The sequence below is a fragment of the Raphanus sativus genome, chromosome 6 (genome assembly GCF_000801105.2).
Source record: "Raphanus sativus cultivar WK10039 chromosome 6, ASM80110v3, whole genome shotgun sequence".
Taxonomy (NCBI): Eukaryota; Viridiplantae; Streptophyta; class Magnoliopsida; order Brassicales; family Brassicaceae; genus Raphanus; species Raphanus sativus.
Genome location: NC_079516.1, coordinates 25,145,078 through 25,162,582, shown reverse-complemented (window position 1 = coordinate 25,162,582; position 17,505 = coordinate 25,145,078).

Here is a 17,505-nt window from a genome sequence, read left to right as displayed (position 1 = left end):
AGACTCGTAATGAGTCTCCCATTCCTTGACTGACCTTCCAAAGGTCGGCCTCAGAGGCTTGCTTCAGGATATGGGTTGAGTATTGCTTCATGAAGGCGTTAGTTATTGGATCCAAATTATCTATCGAGGCTGGCTCGAGACCGGAGAACCACTCAAGGGATGTTCCGACCAAATTTCGGCGAATGTCCTACAGTAACCTGCTTCACATTCTTCTAGTGTGAAATGGGCTTTAACGATTGCCAATCGGAAAGCTCTCAAATAGGCTTTCGGGTCGGAAGTCCCATCATACTCAGGGATTCTGATTTTTCGGGTATCTCTTATGTGAAAGCTGGCGATTTTGTCCGTGAATGGAGTTCCACGGGTTTCCTCGATCAAAGCTATCGATTTCGGGAGCTGAGCTCGTAGCTTTATGGACTTGAGCTCCCAATTTTCTGGAGAGCCGATGAGTTCGCTCCATATATCTAACCGATAGCTTCAGGTCCTTCAACGGAAGGACGTTTGGATCGTTCGCAGGTTCCCGACGGGCAGGTTCCTGACGGAATCGAGTTGGCTCATCCTCCCATGCGGTTGGTGGGCTAAGTCGCTTGCCATTTCTTGGGTATCGGAATCTATCCTTTGATAACCGTCCCCATTCGGGATTGAGCTTCTGGTTTGATAAACCGAAGCTGACGCTCTGCCCCCAGATGGGAAGGATATTCCTGCTCCGGACCTAAGATCAGGCGGCGGAGGAGGTAAACGAGTACTCCTGTCAGTAACCTGGCCGGGTGTGGAACTAGTTGTCGCTATGTTACTTCCCATAGCAATGGCGTTAGGTGGATTAAACACGGGAGCTGTTCCAGTATGAGGTGTCTGGAAAGCAGATCCGCGTCCTTCCGGGGCAGTGCTATCATGGGAAAAGTTTAATCGTGCTCGGGGAAATGAGGGATCGGTTAATCGATCATGAAAAATGACCCCCGGAGCTTGTCGTTGCGGTGGTTGGGTTGTTGTGTTTAGAGATCTAGTTATCTCTTCGAATCGTTGCTGACGTATAGTCAGCTGATGCATCGTGCGCTCACTTTCCTGAGCTCTGTCTACTAATTGTATCATCATCTGGCGGATCTCAGAGAGAAGTTCAGAATGAAGAACTAGATTGATCGAGAAGCGGATAAAAAAAAAATAACGACGAAAAAACGGTAAAATAAAGGAAAGAGGGTGAATTACCTTGGAAACCGTCGAGAGGCGTGGAGGAAGTGGAGAGACAGGGAGTTAATTCTCTCAGCTTTATATCCCATCATGTCTTGAAAGTCGGGAATTGAATTTCAAACTCGCTTTAATCTAAAGCCGTCGATTTAGTTAAAGACAGATCACAGCCGTCCGATCGGATGAGAGTAAATGCGGTTGAGATAGCTAGTAATCATGATCTCAACAAGAGAATCTAGCTTGGGCGGCTAGGTCTAGCTCCCGAGAATAACGAAACCTCATCTCGAGAGCTGGGGGCAACTGTTGGGCCCGAATATGGCCCATGAGCTGATTATTCGATAATAAAAGATGATGATAGGCCGCGATAAGCCCATCGCGAGTTCGAAGTCTAAGGAGAACTAAGCTAGAGCCGAAGGCTGAAAGCTAAGGATCCTAACTAAGGAGGTCACGACGAAGAGGAAGCTCCCGTCACAACAAGAAGAAGCGCAGGACGCGGTCAAGGGGAAGCTGTTGCGGATTCCATCTCAAGTGGAGAAAATCCCGGAGGTCAGTTGGAGACAACTTAGAGAAGTCCAAGGCTATAAAAGGAGAGAGTCGAAGACTAAGAAGGGATCCGATCCAACTCATATTTTTACTCAACATTCACCAAAACATTCTTATCATAATACTCTTGTAATCTTTATATTCATCGAGAGATACATCTTCTTGTAACCATTCTTTTATCACATTATCAATACAAATCCGATTCATTCTATAAGTTCTTACGGGATTCAGCCCACGGTATCCTTCCCTAACCTTTCCTAAACATAAAACCTGATCTAAAATCTAGGTGTGAGTTTTACCCCTCACAGTAGAGAGGACTCCCCATGCGCGGGCCGCCGCCGTCCGTCCGGCTCGGCGTGGTCTTGGTAGAGGGTCGCCGGCCCAATATGATTTTTTTTGGATCAAGTTAAGCTCAATGTTTTGCCATTCCATTTCATAAAAAAACAGTATGACGTTGGTGAATAAACGACTCGTAGTTCGTCTAGAAACGACACGAAGTTTGTCTGTTCGAAATGGATTAGAATGAGTCAACAGAAGAGAGAACTTGCGGAGTATGTTTCTCAACTTTCCACTCCCGAGATTTCAGAGAGATTTTCGCTAAACGTGTGCAACAGTTTCGAAAATCAAATCTCATTCTCTTCTTTAAATACTCGCCTCCTCCTCTCTCATTACTCATTACTTTCACATCGATATCACAACAAAAAATCCCTTAGCGTAAGTCATTAGTTTCGAGAGTGTTTTGTAGAGTTTATAGCTCGATAGGGCGTTCACGAGTGAAGCGTGAATCGTCGCCATGGTTTTATCCTGGGACTCTATATTCGTACAGTCCCGTCTCACTACGGAGCGAATATAAAGAGTTAAGGAAAGAGATATCATATCTCGACTCCATGAACGTTTATGAAAAGGTTTTCCGTTTCGGTTTCATTTCGTCTATTCAATCGTTTCTTTCCTTAACATCTCGCTTTTATTATATCGTTTATTTGATTCGCTTTTCCGGCTTCTACAATCTTAACTCTTTATCGCTTTCTATCTAAAGCTTTTAATCGGGTTGAAAACGATTTGTAAAACGGGTTTCAAGGATTTGTAAACGGTTTCTAGAACGTGTTTGCGATCTGCTCTCTAGCACTTCCGTGAAGCGTCTCTTACCTATCTCAAAACGGTTTGCATTTTTGCTCTCTAGCACCATCCGCGAAACGTTTAAGATATTTTGTTATTAAAAACGTTATGTATTCGAATCGTTTCCACGAACGCTTCATAAAGCGAGTTTGTGAAACGATCTAAAAGTCTACACAAACAGTTTCTACGAACGCTTTAAGCGAGATTTCAAAACGTTTTTTTCAGACTTAAATCGATATGATTTGGTTCAAACACCGAAAATGAAAATCGATTTATATTATTATTTTATTTTTATATTAATAATAATTTGTTATTGTTGAAGGGAGTACTAATCCGTTATCATGTTTTCTCAACAGAAAAATGACGGATGCAAACAACATCTCCATTGACACCACCATCAACCAAACTCCACTCAACATGTCAGCACCTGATGCAGCCATGACAACAGTTGGAACATTGCGGGCACAACATCAACCTCTGCTCCATTGGCCAATGTTACTGATGATACCACACGCCGTAGCCTTTTCGGTGCTGGTCTTTATCAAACGGGTTCAGCTCTAGGAACCTCAAGTGGTCAGTTGCAGTACCAACTCCTCCGACTGTACCAAGTGTGTTCACTCAAGGACTGATGCCATATAAGTTTGATAGCAAGGGTTTCAAAACATGGCAGAAGAAGATGATGTTCTTCCTCACAACATTGAAACTGGACAAGTTCATCCAGGAGGACAAGCCCTTGATCCCTTACGGGATTGATGATGTGCACACTCTCGCAAGTGTTGACATATGGAATCACTCCGCCTTCATCTGCAAAAGTTACATTTTCGGTCGCCTCATTGACCCATTGTACCGAGTCTACTGTGAAATTCCAACGGCTAAGGAGCTATGGAGATCACTGGACAAGAAGTACCAAGGTGAAGATGTTGGCTGTCAGAAGTATGTGGTGGAAAAATTCGATGACTTCAGAATGGTGGATTCAAAATCCATCATGGATCAAGATGGGAAACACTGTAGTCTCCAAGATTGAAGGACGCGGCAATGTGATTTTGAAGATGACATCTGAACGTGAGGTCACTCTGACAAATGTGAAGCATGTGCCTGACATGAGGAAAAACCTGGTCTCGGGAACCTTGCTCAGCAAGAATGGATTCGCCACAAGCTTTGAGGCGGATAAGCTCGTGATTAGGAAGAATGAAATGTATTTGGGAAAAGGGTATGTTAAAGATGGACTGGTCGAGTTGAATGTAATGACCGTCCCTCCGAAAGTTGTAGCTCCAAAAGTTTCAATGAATAAGAAATAGTTAGTTGCTTATTTGGTTGAGTATTTTAATATATGGCATGAAAGATTAGGCCATGTGAATTACAAATCTATACAAAGATTAATGAACTTAAATCTAATTCGTAAATGCAAAACAAGTAAAGAAAAATGTGAAGTATGCGTACATGCTAAGCTCACAAAAACGCCACCACCTCGTTTTGAAAGGACTAATAAACCTCTAGATTTAATTCACACTGATTTATGTGATTTAAAATACATGCCAACTAGAGGTGGAAAAAAATACTTTGTGACCTTCATAGATGACTGCACAAAATATTGTTATGTGTATTTATTACATAGCAAAGATGAAACCTTAGATAAATTTAAAGAATTTAAACTTGAGGTAGAAAATCAGCTTAAAACAACTATTAAAATAGTTAGAAGCGATAGAGGAGGCGAGTATGATGGTCCATTCAATTCATTTTGTAAGGAATATGGAATAATCCATCAAACTACAGCTTCTTACTCACCAGAATCCCATGTTCAAAATTGCGCTAGGCGCGAGTCGGGCGGCGATGTCGGGCCTAGCGAGTTGTCAAAAAATCGGAGATTAAGCGGGGATTAATCAGGGAGTAATTATAAGACAGTTTAGTAATATCTAATGGTTTTGGTATATATTGACAATTGGTTATCATGGTCTGGCGGTAAGTATTGCAGCTGAAACTCTAAATAATGCGGGTTCGAATCCCGATCTACCAATTTTTTAGCTTTTTTGCATCATTTAATTCATTAAAACGAAAATTACACAATTATCCTCATCTCTTTAACATACTTCTCTGCAACCCTAGCCGCCGTTCTTGTGTTCCAAACGTGATTTTTCATTTTTTTGTCAACATTCTTGATGTTTACAGCACAAAGTCTCAAAGGAATATGGATTGGGGTCAAAACTATGCAGATTATCAAACTGAAGCAACACGTCTTTGTAGTATTAACCGCCGATTGCATCATTTTCGCAGTCAACTCAAGAAAAAATCGACTCACCGCCTAATTACTCCGATCAGCTCCTCCACGCTACGGTGACAACACGCCCAGCGCTTACCCGGCCGAGTTCTCGGCAACTCGGGCGCGTTTTCGAACACAGCCAGAATCTAATGGAGTTGCTGAACGCAAAAATCGAACTCTAAAAGAAATGATGAATGCAATATTGCAGGAATCTGGGTCACCCCATAACTTGTTGGGGGAAGCGTTGCTAACCACTAATTATATCATCAACAAAATTCCACACAAAGTAACTGGCAAAAATCCATATGAATTATGGAAAGGTAATTTACCTTCGCATAAATACCTCAAAGTGTGGGGGTGCTTGGCAAAAGTTGCGGTACCTCCACCAACAAGGTCACTATTGGACCTAAAACAGTGGATTGCATCTTCATCGGATATGCACATAATAGTACTGCTTATCGATTTCTGGTACATCAATCTGAGATATCAGATATCCATGTCAATACAGTCATGGAATCAAAGAATGCATCTTTCTTCGAAGATATTTTTCCATACAAGGAAAAACAAGGTTCAAAACGAACTCGAGAAGAAAGAAACGACAACAATAACTCAGAAATTAAGACAAATATTGACATTTCTACAAATGATATTTCAGAAAATGAAAAAGAAAATGAACCTAGAAGAAGTAAAAGAGCTCGAAAGGAAAAAAATTTTGGTGAAGATTTTTTAATGGCATTTTTAATAGAAAATTGTCCAAAAACTTTGGCAGAAGCCATGTCTTCACCAGACGCTCCGTTTTGGAACGGAAGCGGTCAGAAGTGAATTCGATTCTATCATGCAAAATTATACATGGTACATAACGGATTTACCACTTGGCTCCAAAGCTTTAGGTAATAGATGGATAATGATCCGAAAACAGGGTGGAAAATATAAAGCTAGACTTGTAGTTCAAGGATTCCGCCAAAAGGAAGGCTTTGACTATTTTGATACATATTCTACAGTAACGAGAATAACTTCAATAAGGTCTTTGAGAGTTATCGCAGCCTTACGAGATCTAGAAATCCATCAAATGGATGTAAAAACTGCTTTTTTAAATGGTGATTTAGAAGAGGAGATTTACATGAAACAACCTGAGGGTTACGTCATTCCTGGACAAGAAGATAAAGTATGCCGACTAGTAAAATCACTTTACGGGCTTAAACAAGCTCCTAAACAATGGCATGAAAAGTTTGACAGCACAATGATGTCAAATGGTTTTCAAATCAATGAATGTGATAAATGCATATACTACAAAATTACCAAAAATGCGTATGTTTTGCTATGTTTATATGTAGATGAAATGTTAATTATTGGAAGCAATAAAGACATTATCAATCAAACAAAAAACATGCTCAAAGGAAAATTTGAAATGAAAGATTTGGGATTAGCAGATGTTATTCTCGGGGTTAAAGTATAAAAAATTCAAATGGAATTATCTTGACTCAATCTTATTATGCTGAAACAATTAGAGATTACTCTAATAGTACGGCAAAAACTCCGTTAGATCCCCAAATGCATTTGACAAAGAATTCAGGTGAAGCGGTTTCACAAAACGAGTATGCACGTGTGATTGGAAGTCTCATGTACTTGACAAATTGTACTAGATCAGATCTCGCGTGTCATGTCCCCGATCCTGGATTGATCATTTGGATCGACCATGGTGCAAGGAGACGCGCCAGTCAGGTCATGTGACCTAAACACAAGGGTATCATGGCCTGGAAGTAAGGTTAAGGGCATCAGGAAACTAAGATATAGCTAAACCAAGAAGGAGACAAGTATAAAGGAGCTGTACAAAGTGTATGGCAGCTGGGCGATGCAGTGAGCAAGCTCGGCCAGCTAGATGAAGTGTAGTGCAGCTCAGTGTAGCTCACTGAAGAGTGTGTCAGCTCCCCGAGCTGGATGAACTAGCTCACCCAGCTGGGTCAGCTGGGAGTCAGCTCATCTCAGCTGGATGGACTGTTCGGGTTTCGGGCCGATGGTCCGGGTCTGGGCCGGTGGCGGGCTGGTTGGTCCGGTCATTGGGTCTGTGGGCTGTTGGGCTCATGTGGGCAAGTCATGGGCTTGGGTATCACCCTGGGCTTGTCATGGACGTGCCTAGATGGGTCTGGAACCTTCCATGGCTGAACAGGTACGATCTGGACCGTTGATTGCAATCGATGGTCAAGATCTGTTCCGAAGGGCTGCGTGGAAGGGATGTGTCTCTTTGCACATGACTCCTGGTTGCCTATAAATAGGGTGCACGACCAGAGATCATTTCATTCAGTTTCTCTCTGTCTGATACAGTCAGAGACAAAGGACACACGTCCTAAACACAAAGATCCCCCAAAGAAAAACGAGGATCCAAGCCATAAGGGCAAGATCTGCGATCAAAACCATAAGGGCTTGATCCGAGTCTGGTGCATATGGCTTGAGCCATATGAGGCCGTGGCTTATATAAGTCACTAAGGCCAATAGGAAGACCTATTCCTGAAGGGAATTAGGCGCAATGGACCAAGGGTCCAAGGGCGGTTAGCCGGGAGACGAGCGGACCAACCTGCAAGAGCTATAGCGGCTGTAAGTGGTTCTATCTCTGTATCTTTATATTATTATGTCTATATGATATATATACATATGGAGAACGTGGTAGTTATCCATGTTACCATGTCATAGACCCTCATGTCATGGTCGGTTACGTTGATCGCTAACCATAGCCAATAGATTGGATCAAGGGGTACTAGTCGCCAAAGGTTGCGTGTTGCCAAGAGTCATGAGTTACCAAAGGTTGTGAGATACCAAAGGATGCAAGTAACCCAAAGGTACGAGATACCAAGGGTTGCAAGTATCAAAGGGTACGAGGACCAAAAGGTACCAATGACCAAAGGGTGCATCGTGATCCAAAAGCGAATGTACTGTGATCCAAGATCTGCGATCATGTCGTGATCCAAGAGGTACGAACGTGTCGTGATCCAAGAGGTACGAACGTGTCGTGATCCAAAGGGTACGAACGTATCATGATCCATGGGATGTGTACGGGTCGTGACCGAAAGGATACGAACGGGTCGGGACTGAAAGGGTACGAACGGAACGAGACCAAAAAGGGTACGAGTGATTCGATTGATATAAGGACACCATTTGCATTGTGTTGGGCATGGACTCACACAATGGCAATGGGTTCTTAGTTTAGGTCAATACATGAGTGTAAGGAAATAGCGAAGGCCTTAACGGCTAAGTGCAATCCATACATCGTGATTGATGTGTGAACCATGATCCATGGTTAATGGATGGATGGTTCTACCCGCAAGGGCTTAGTGGGATATCTTACTATCAACCTCGGGTTGGTGAGTAAGATAGGCGCCATATGCCTTATGTAGGGCATGGACCCACATGATGGCAATGGAAGGCCGGTTATGTCAGTACATGCTAAGTAGACGATGGCTTATCATGACTAAGGGTCGGTTCATGTTCCATGACGGTGGATCGATGGCCGAGTACTAGTATAGATAGTCACGTTGCTGGAGTATGAGCATTGATGTGATTATCCAAGATGTCAACCTCAGGGTTGATAACTTCGAGATTGGCTAACAGTCATGACGAAGTGTATGGCCAGTATTATGTGTCGTTGACCATAAGTACTAAGCCTAAGTGTGACTGTTCAAGGAATGCCGTGTAAGGATTGATCATGGTTAAGTATGGACGACCTGACCATAGATAATGGAACCAGGTGTCGAAACTAACCTGATTAACGAATACATCGGTTGGTATGAACAAGTCATATCTTTGTCTGGGTTAAGTCCCAAGGCCGGTCAGGCCAGATGAAGACTCATCGAATCCAAAGTCATGTGAGGATGGTTGGTTGATTGACTTAGGATTATGATGGGCTTTGTTAGTCCAAAAGAAGGACTTGGTACTATTGTCTATAAGGCAAGGGAGTGTGCATGAGCCAAAAAGGGCCAGATGCATATCTCTTAACCGTTCGAAGACTTCTCAAAGGTTACTTATGTCTGTGGGGATGGTTGGTTGAATGACTAAGTACCTAGGGGAGCTGTTTAATGCAGGAATCATTATAAGGACCTTAAGTAAGATCATTGAGTGATCGTGGTCCAGTACACAAGCAAGTGTAGTTCAAGTCAATGGTGGTCCGATGAGCTAACCAGCTCCGTAGATGTGGCCAAGGTATGATCTAGCTATGTTTACATAGATCTAGATAGAATGGTTTAGGGGAATGGAACCTCAAAATCGTATGACTTGGTTTCGGTTTAGGATTGACCTTTAAGCTGATTGGTAGTTGAGTAAACTAACCAAGGCTAAGGTAATTCGACTAGACAAAGGTTAGATTGGTTTTAGACCAATGGTTGATAGTTAATATTCCGCTGTGCATAAGTTGAAAGGATCTAAGCTAGTGAATGACTAAGGTAGTCTTAAGCTAAGGTCTAAGATAGACTTCGCCCTTAGGCGAAAGTATAGATAAAGCACGAAAAATTGAGTGGTTCGGTCAGGGTATGGACCGAGCGACGTGAGGCATCGACCGCGGCCTAGCCGGCCGGGTTCGGGTCTTACAAGTTGGTATCAGAGCATGCTTGATTCTAGGATCGTTGGGTTGTGGTTGTTCACCCATGCATCCGGACAAGTATATGCTGATGTGATTAATCCACCAGTTTTATTGTTGACTCAGCTGGAGGAAGTTAACAATGAAGCTGGATTGACTGTAAGTCAGCTCAACCCTACTGAGGTTCTAGTGGGGGAGAGCTGAGCTGCAGCTGGAAGGGGAAGTTGAATCCTCTTGTGATGTGAACCGGGCTGATTCAAACATTGTTGCAAACAATGAGAGGACTAACCGGTTGATTGGGCAGCTGTTTTGGCAGCTAATGATCAAGCTGGGCCAGTAGCTGAGGTGGTCTAGATTGATCCACCAGCTAAGGCAGCTTGGTTAGTGGACTACCTGAGGGTGCTGGAGCACATAGTTCAGATGAGAACTAAGTATTTCTCATGTAGTATGGATCCTTTTGAGGCAGATGAGTGGAGGTTCTGATTGGGTTGTAACTTCAGCTCAACTCACTGCTCAAAGGTAGTATGTTCCAAACCAAAATTATTTCTGGAAATTGAGACGACCATGGAACCTTACTAGGTGAGCCAAAAGGGAGCTGAGGCAAGATAGGGTATCATGCTTGTGAACGGGAAAGTTCCAAGGTGAACCGGCTTGGCCAAGATGCATTCTCCAAGGGCAAGATCCTGAAACAGAAGGTTGGTTGATCTAGTTATCTGGAAATAATAGACGGATTGGACGGATCGATGCAGTGCAAGATCTTGTATGGATGACCTGGACCAGGGAAGTAACATGAACCTGAGAGTGGCTTAGGTTGAAAGAAACGTGCAGCACTCTTTGGGCGTAAGTGTTATCCTTGGTGGCCGTTCAAAACAAGTGAGCATTTGCGAGGTTCAAGTTGGTTTAAGGGAGACGCTACATGGCTAGTATACGAGTGGCTTGGGATCAGATGGATCAGCTTGGACTCGGTATAAGTCAAGGTAGGATTCCTTAGATCAAGTTGAAAGGATTGAGAACACGATGCTAAGTGGCTTGGTATGATGGGGATTGAGGTATATTAAAAACACTCTTGTGAATGGTATGGGACATTCACATAAGTGTGACACTTTGGAGAATGGTATGGGACATTTTCCAAATGTGTGATCAAACCGATATCTTACTCATCTAGGTACTTAATGATCGGTGGTGTGGAAACACATGTACTTTCTGATACTGGAGCTACACATAGGTTTGTGAGTCCAAGATTGATCGGAAAGGGTTTGTTCCAGATGGGAACATGGGATTGTCTGGTTAGAGACATCCTGGTATTGATCACAGACAGGGTAATGCCTGCGGATCTGGTTGTTGATCACAGACAGGGTAATGCCTGCGGATCTGATTGTAGTCCGCCTTAAGAATCACGAGGTGATCATAGGCATGGACTGGCTTAGCAAGAATCGGGCCACCTTGGACTGTCATCATGAGAGGATGCAGTTTGAGAGTGGGTGTGGACCCCCGATCAAGTACCAAGGTATTAATCCGGCCTCTGGATGCTTAGTGTTATCAGCAGTCCGTGCAGAAAGGATGCTTGAGCGGGGTTGTTGAGCCTAGTTGGCCACAACCAGCACTAAGGAGGTCGTAGGGGTTGGTGGCCCGGACGGGATACCGCTGGTCAGTGAGTTCGAGGATGTGTTTCGGGCGCTACAGGGCATTCCCCCTGATAGGGCTGACCCGTTCATAATAGAACTGGAACCAGGGACGGCCCCAATGTCAAAGAACCCATACTGCATGGCTCCTGCCGAGATGGCTGAGCTGAAGTCGACCAAGTCCTGTGAGGGACGAGAGTCGCAGGACAACCAAGTCGGAGATTGACCTATGGTTGGAATGAAACGGTGGAGTCCCGGAGTGGACAGGACCGGAATGTGATCGAGTTCTTTAAAGACCTGACTGATACATCGAGTGTCTTGGAGATTGGGTAAATCTACTAAGACTCGAGTATGCAGTAAGTTCTTAAGGACTAAAAATGATCTAATCATGGACTAGGATCAAAGTATGACTATGTCTGGTGATGGACAGAAGTCAAGTACGAGGCGGTTTAGTCTAGTAGGGACTAAGATCGCAATAGGGCCAAGCTGGGATAAGCTGTGGTCAGCTAAGGAATGATCCAGTAAGTTGTGACTGGGGTCATGAACCTTAGCGGATGTGCAGGATGCAAAGAGTTCAGTTGGAACCTTTGTCATGATAGGGGATGTAAGCACCACTGGATTCGAGGACGAATCCATTCTAAGTGGGGGAGACTTGTCATGTCCCCGATCCTGGATTGATCATTTGGATCGACCATGGTGCAAGGAGACGCGCCAGTCAGGTCATGTGACCTAAACACAAGGGTATCATGGCCTGGAAGTAAGGTTAAGGGCATCAGGAAACTAAGATATAGCTAAACCAAGAAGGAGACAAGTATAAAGGAGCTGTACAAAGTGTATGGCAGCTGGGCGATGCAGTGAGCAAGCTCGGCCAGCTAGATGAAGTGTAGTGCAGCTCAGTGTAGCTCACTGAAGAGTGTGTCAGCTCCCTGAGCTGGATGAACTAGCTCACCCAGCTGGGTCAGCTGGGAGTCAGCTCATCTCAGCTGGATGGACTGTTCGGGTTTCGGGCCGATGGTCCGGGTCTGGGCCGGTGGCGGGCTGGTTGGTCCGGTCATTGGGTATGTGGGCTGTTGGGCTCATGTGGGCAAGTCATGGGCTTGGGTATCACCCTGGGCTTGTCATGGACGTGCCTAGATGGGTCTGGAACCTTCCATGGCTGAACAGGTACGATCTGGACCGTTGATTGCAATCGATGGTCAAGATCTGTTCCGAAGGGCTGCGTGGAAGGGATGTGTCTCTTTGCACATGACTCCTGGTTGCCTATAAATAGGGTGCACGACCAGAGATCATTTCATTCAGTTTCTCTCTGTCTGATACAGTCAGAGACAAAGGACACACGTCCTAAACACAAAGATCCCCCAAAGAAAAACGAGGATCCAAGCCATAAGGGCAAGATCTGCGATCAAAACCATAAGGGCTTGATCCGAGTCTGGTGCATATGGCTTGAGCCATATGAGGCCGTGGCTTATATAAGTCACTAAGGCCAATAGGAAGACCTATTCCTGAAGGGAATTAGGCGCAATGGACCAAGGGTCCAAGGGCGGTTAGCCGGGAGACGAGCGGACCAACCTGCAAGAGCTATAGCGGCTGTAAGTGGTTCTATCTCTGTATCTTTATATTATTATGTCTATATGATATATATACATATGGAGAACGTGGTAGTTATCCATGTTACCATGTCATAGACCCTCATGTCATGGTCGGTTACGTTGATCGCTAACCATAGCCAATAGATTGGATCAAGGGGTACTAGTCGCCAAAGGTTGCGTGTTGCCAAGAGTCATGAGTTACCAAAGGTTGTGAGATACCAAAGGATGCAAGTAACCCAAAGGTACGAGATACCAAGGGTTGCAAGTATCAAAGGGTACAAGGACCAAAAGGTACCAATGACCAAAGGGTGCATCGTGATCCAAAAGCGAATGTACTGTGATCCAAGATCTGCGATCATGTCATGATCCAAGAGGTACGAACGTGTCGTGATCCAAGAGGTACGAACGTGTCGTGATCCAAAGGGTACGAACGTATCATGATCCATGGGATGTGTACGGGTCGTGACCGAAAGGATACGAACGGGTCGGGACTGAAAGGGTACGAACGGAACGAGACCAAAAATGGTACGAGTGATTCGATTGATATAAGGACACCATTTGCATTGTGTTGGGCATGGACTCACACAATGGCAATGGGTTCTTAGTTTAGGTCAATACATGAGTGTAAGGAAATAGCGAAGGCCTTAACGGCTAAGTGCAATCCATACATCGTGATTGATGTGTGAACCATGATCCATGGTTAATGGATGGATGGTTCTACCCGCAAGGGCTTAGTGGGATATCTTACTATCAACCTCGGGTTGGTGAGTAAGATAGGCGCCATATGCCTTATGTAGGGCATGGACCCACATGATGGCAATGGAAGGCCGGTTATGTCAGTACATGCTAAGTAGACGATGGCTTATCATGACTAAGGGTCGGTTCATGTTCCATGACGGTGGATCGATGGCCGAGTACTAGTATAGATAGTCACGTTGCTGGAGTATGAGCATTGATGTGATTATCCAAGATGTCAACCTCAGGGTTGATAACTTCGAGATTGGCTAACACTAAGCCTAAGTGTGACTGTTCAAGGAATGCCGTGTAAGGATTGATCATGGTTAAGTATGGACGACCTGACCATAGATAATGGAACCAGGTGTCGAAACTAACCTGATTAACGAATACATCGGTTGGTATGAACAAGTCATATCTTTGTCTGGGTTAAGTCCCAAGGCCGGTCAGGCCAGATGAAGACTCATCGAATCCAAAGTCATGTGAGGATGGTTGGTTGATTGACTTAGGATTATGATGGGCTTTGTTAGTCCAAAAGAAGGACTTGGTACTATTGTCTATAAGGCAAGGGAGTGTGCATGAGCCAAAAAGGGCCAGATGCATATCTCTTAACCGTTCGAAGACTTCTCAAAGGTTACTTATGTCTGTGGGGATGGTTGGTTGAATGACTAAGTACCTAGGGGAGCTGTTTAATGCAGGAATCATTATAAGGACCTTAAGTAAGATCATTGAGTGATCGTGGTCCAGTACACAAGCAAGTGTAGTTCAAGTCAATGGTGGTCCGATGAGCTAACCAGCTCCGTAGATGTGGCCAAGGTATGATCTAGCTATGTTTACATAGATCTAGATAGAATGGTTTAGGGGAATGGAACCTCAAAATCGTATGACTTGGTTTCGGTTTAGGATTGACCTTTAAGCTGATTGGTAGTTGAGTAAACTAACCAAGGCTAAGGTAATTCGACTAGACAAAGGTTAGATTGGTTTTAGACCAATGGTTGATAGTTAATATTCCGCTGTGCATAAGTTGAAAGGATCTAAGCTAGTGAATGACTAAGGTAGTCTTAAGCTAAGGTCTAAGATAGACTTCGCCCTTAGGCGAAAGTATAGATAAAGCACGAAAAATTGAGTGGTTCGGTCAGGGTATGGACCGAGCGACGTGAGGCATCGACCGCGGCCTAGCCGGCCGGGTTCGGGTCTTACATCGCGCATGCAGTGAATGTACTTAGTCGATATACCAGTAATCCAGGTCATACACACTGGAAAGCTATAACAAGAGTACTCAATTACTTGCGCTACACCAAAGGATTTGGACTTCACTATGGTAAAGAACCAGCAGTTTTAGAAGGATACAGTGACGCTAACTGGATATCAGATTCTAAAAACTCAAAGTCCACAAGTGGATATGTTTTTACCCTAGCAGGAGCAGCAATATCATGGAAATCTACCAAACAAACAGTGCAAGCCAGATCCACTATGGAATCTGAATTCATAGCCCTAGACAAAGCAGCAGAAGAAGCTGAATGGCTTAGACATTTTTTGGAAGATATTCCTATGTGGTAGAAACCTGTACCAGTTATAAGAATACATTGCGATAGTCAATCAGCTATAGCTCGGGCTCAGAATAATCTCTACAATGGCAAGTCTCATCACATCAGAAGACAACATAAAACCATTAGACAACTTATCTCAAATGGTGTAATACAATTAGATTACATCAAATCGGCCGACAACCTAGCTGATCCATTTACTAAAGGTTTATCACGAGATGTTGTTGCTAGATTATCAAATGGAATGGGTTTAAAGCCTATAACGAATGAGGATGCTTGATTGCAACTCTACCTATCATGACTGGAGATCCCAAGATGTAGGTTCAAAGGGAAAACAAAATCAAACAGAATCTAACCAAAGCACTTTGAGACAAAGTAGTCTCATCCCAGCTCCTAAAATGATACAAGTGCTAACGAATGTGAAAAGGATAAGCATAAGCTTTTAATGATTCCATAGCTTCTTTAGTGGAGTATTACTTAATACTTTTCATGGTCAATCACCTAATGAGTGTGAAATGAGGCCGTTTCTAGGAGAATGAATGCAAGGCTATATTCTCTAAGTTCACTCATGAAAACCAGGAATAGTTCAGGGCCACAATGAACACAATAGAGAACTAAGTTCTACGAGAAAATGAAGCTGCGTTGTGCCTGTTGTCTCGGTCTACATAAAACACCGGTTGGTTCAAGATATCATGTTCACCTTCTGGTAAAGTAAACCCGACAGATATTAACTATGAGTGGTTCAAAGCTTAAAAATGCCACCTACTCAAACACAGTGATTTTTTCGCAAACACTCTCGATAAGTCAGTCTGTCTAGTCTTTAGTTTAAGTCCATTCAGTAAAGTTTTAAGTTTTAGAGTCTATCGAGTCTGCATCTACTCTGCATATGTTTAGAGTCATTTCTATTCATGTGGGGATTGTTGGATCAAAGTAAATGGCTCAAGGCCTTTTAATCATATGTGAAAAGAAATGATATGGACAGTTTAAATAACAAAGCCTGTTTTATTCATTTAATCGTCAAAGTGACAGTATCAAACATCCCACATCGGGGAACTGGTGAGGAAGTGAGCAATATATATATATATGGTCGCTTGATAGCATGGGTTAAACAGCTCGGTGGTAGAGAGGACTCCCCACGCGCGCGCCGCCGCCACCGTCCGGCTCGGCGTGGGCGTGGGCTTGGGCTTGGGCTTGGTCTTGGTCTTGGTCTTGGTCTTGGTCTTGGTAGAGGGCCTCCGGCCCAATATGATTCTTTTTGGACCAAGTTAAGCTCAATGTTTTGCCATTCCATTTCATAAAAAACAGCATGACGTTGGTGAATAAACGACTCGTAGTTCGTCTAGAAACGACACGAAGTTTGTTTATTCGAAATGGATTAGAATGAGTCAATAGAAGAGAGAAATTGTGGAGTAAGTTTCTCAACTTTCCACTCCCGATATTTCAGAGAGATTTTCGCTAAACGTGTGCAACAGTTTCGAAAATCAAATCTCATTCTCTTCTTTAAGTACTCGCCTCCTCCTCTCTCATTACTCACTACTTTCACATCGATATCACAGCAAAAAATCCCTTAGCGTAAGTCATTAGTTTCGAGAGTGTTTTGTAGAGTTTATAGTTCGATAGGGCGTTCACGAGTGAAGCGTGAATCGTCGCCATGGTTATCCTGGGACTCTATATTCATACAGTCCCGTCTCACTACGGAGCGAATATAAAGAGTTAAGGAAAGAGATATCATATATCGACTCCATGAACGTTTATGAAAAGATTTTCCGTTTCGGTTTCATTTCGTCTATTCAATCGTTTCTTTCCTTAACATATCGCTTTTATTATATCGTTTATTTGATTCAGTTTTCCGGCTTCTACAGATCATATATTTAAAGAATAAAAACTACATCAAAATATCAACACATAATGAAAAAATACATAAACAAATATAAAATAACTTAATGATTTTCCCATAACATATTCGCAATATTGTCTTTAATGTTTGTTATATGATCTCCATCAGCCATACTTTTTGTCTCCATGTCATTTAGGACAACTTCAACGAGAACTGCATAACGACATTATAGTGTCAAATTTTGACTTTTCATCTCCAATGAGACGGTATAAGCAACGCCATTATAGTGTTTTGGTGATTTTTGATACAGTGTCACACTAAATATAGTGTGGTACTGTAGCGACGGGATAATTTTTTTTTTTGATTTTCTTTTATTGTTTAAATAACATAATTCATTATATTTTACTTTTATAAAATAGCAAATAAAATTCACTGATATGTAATTATGATATTAAATGTATTTTTAATAAATATTAATGTGATTTCTAAATTTTAGTTAATATAAATTATTTATTA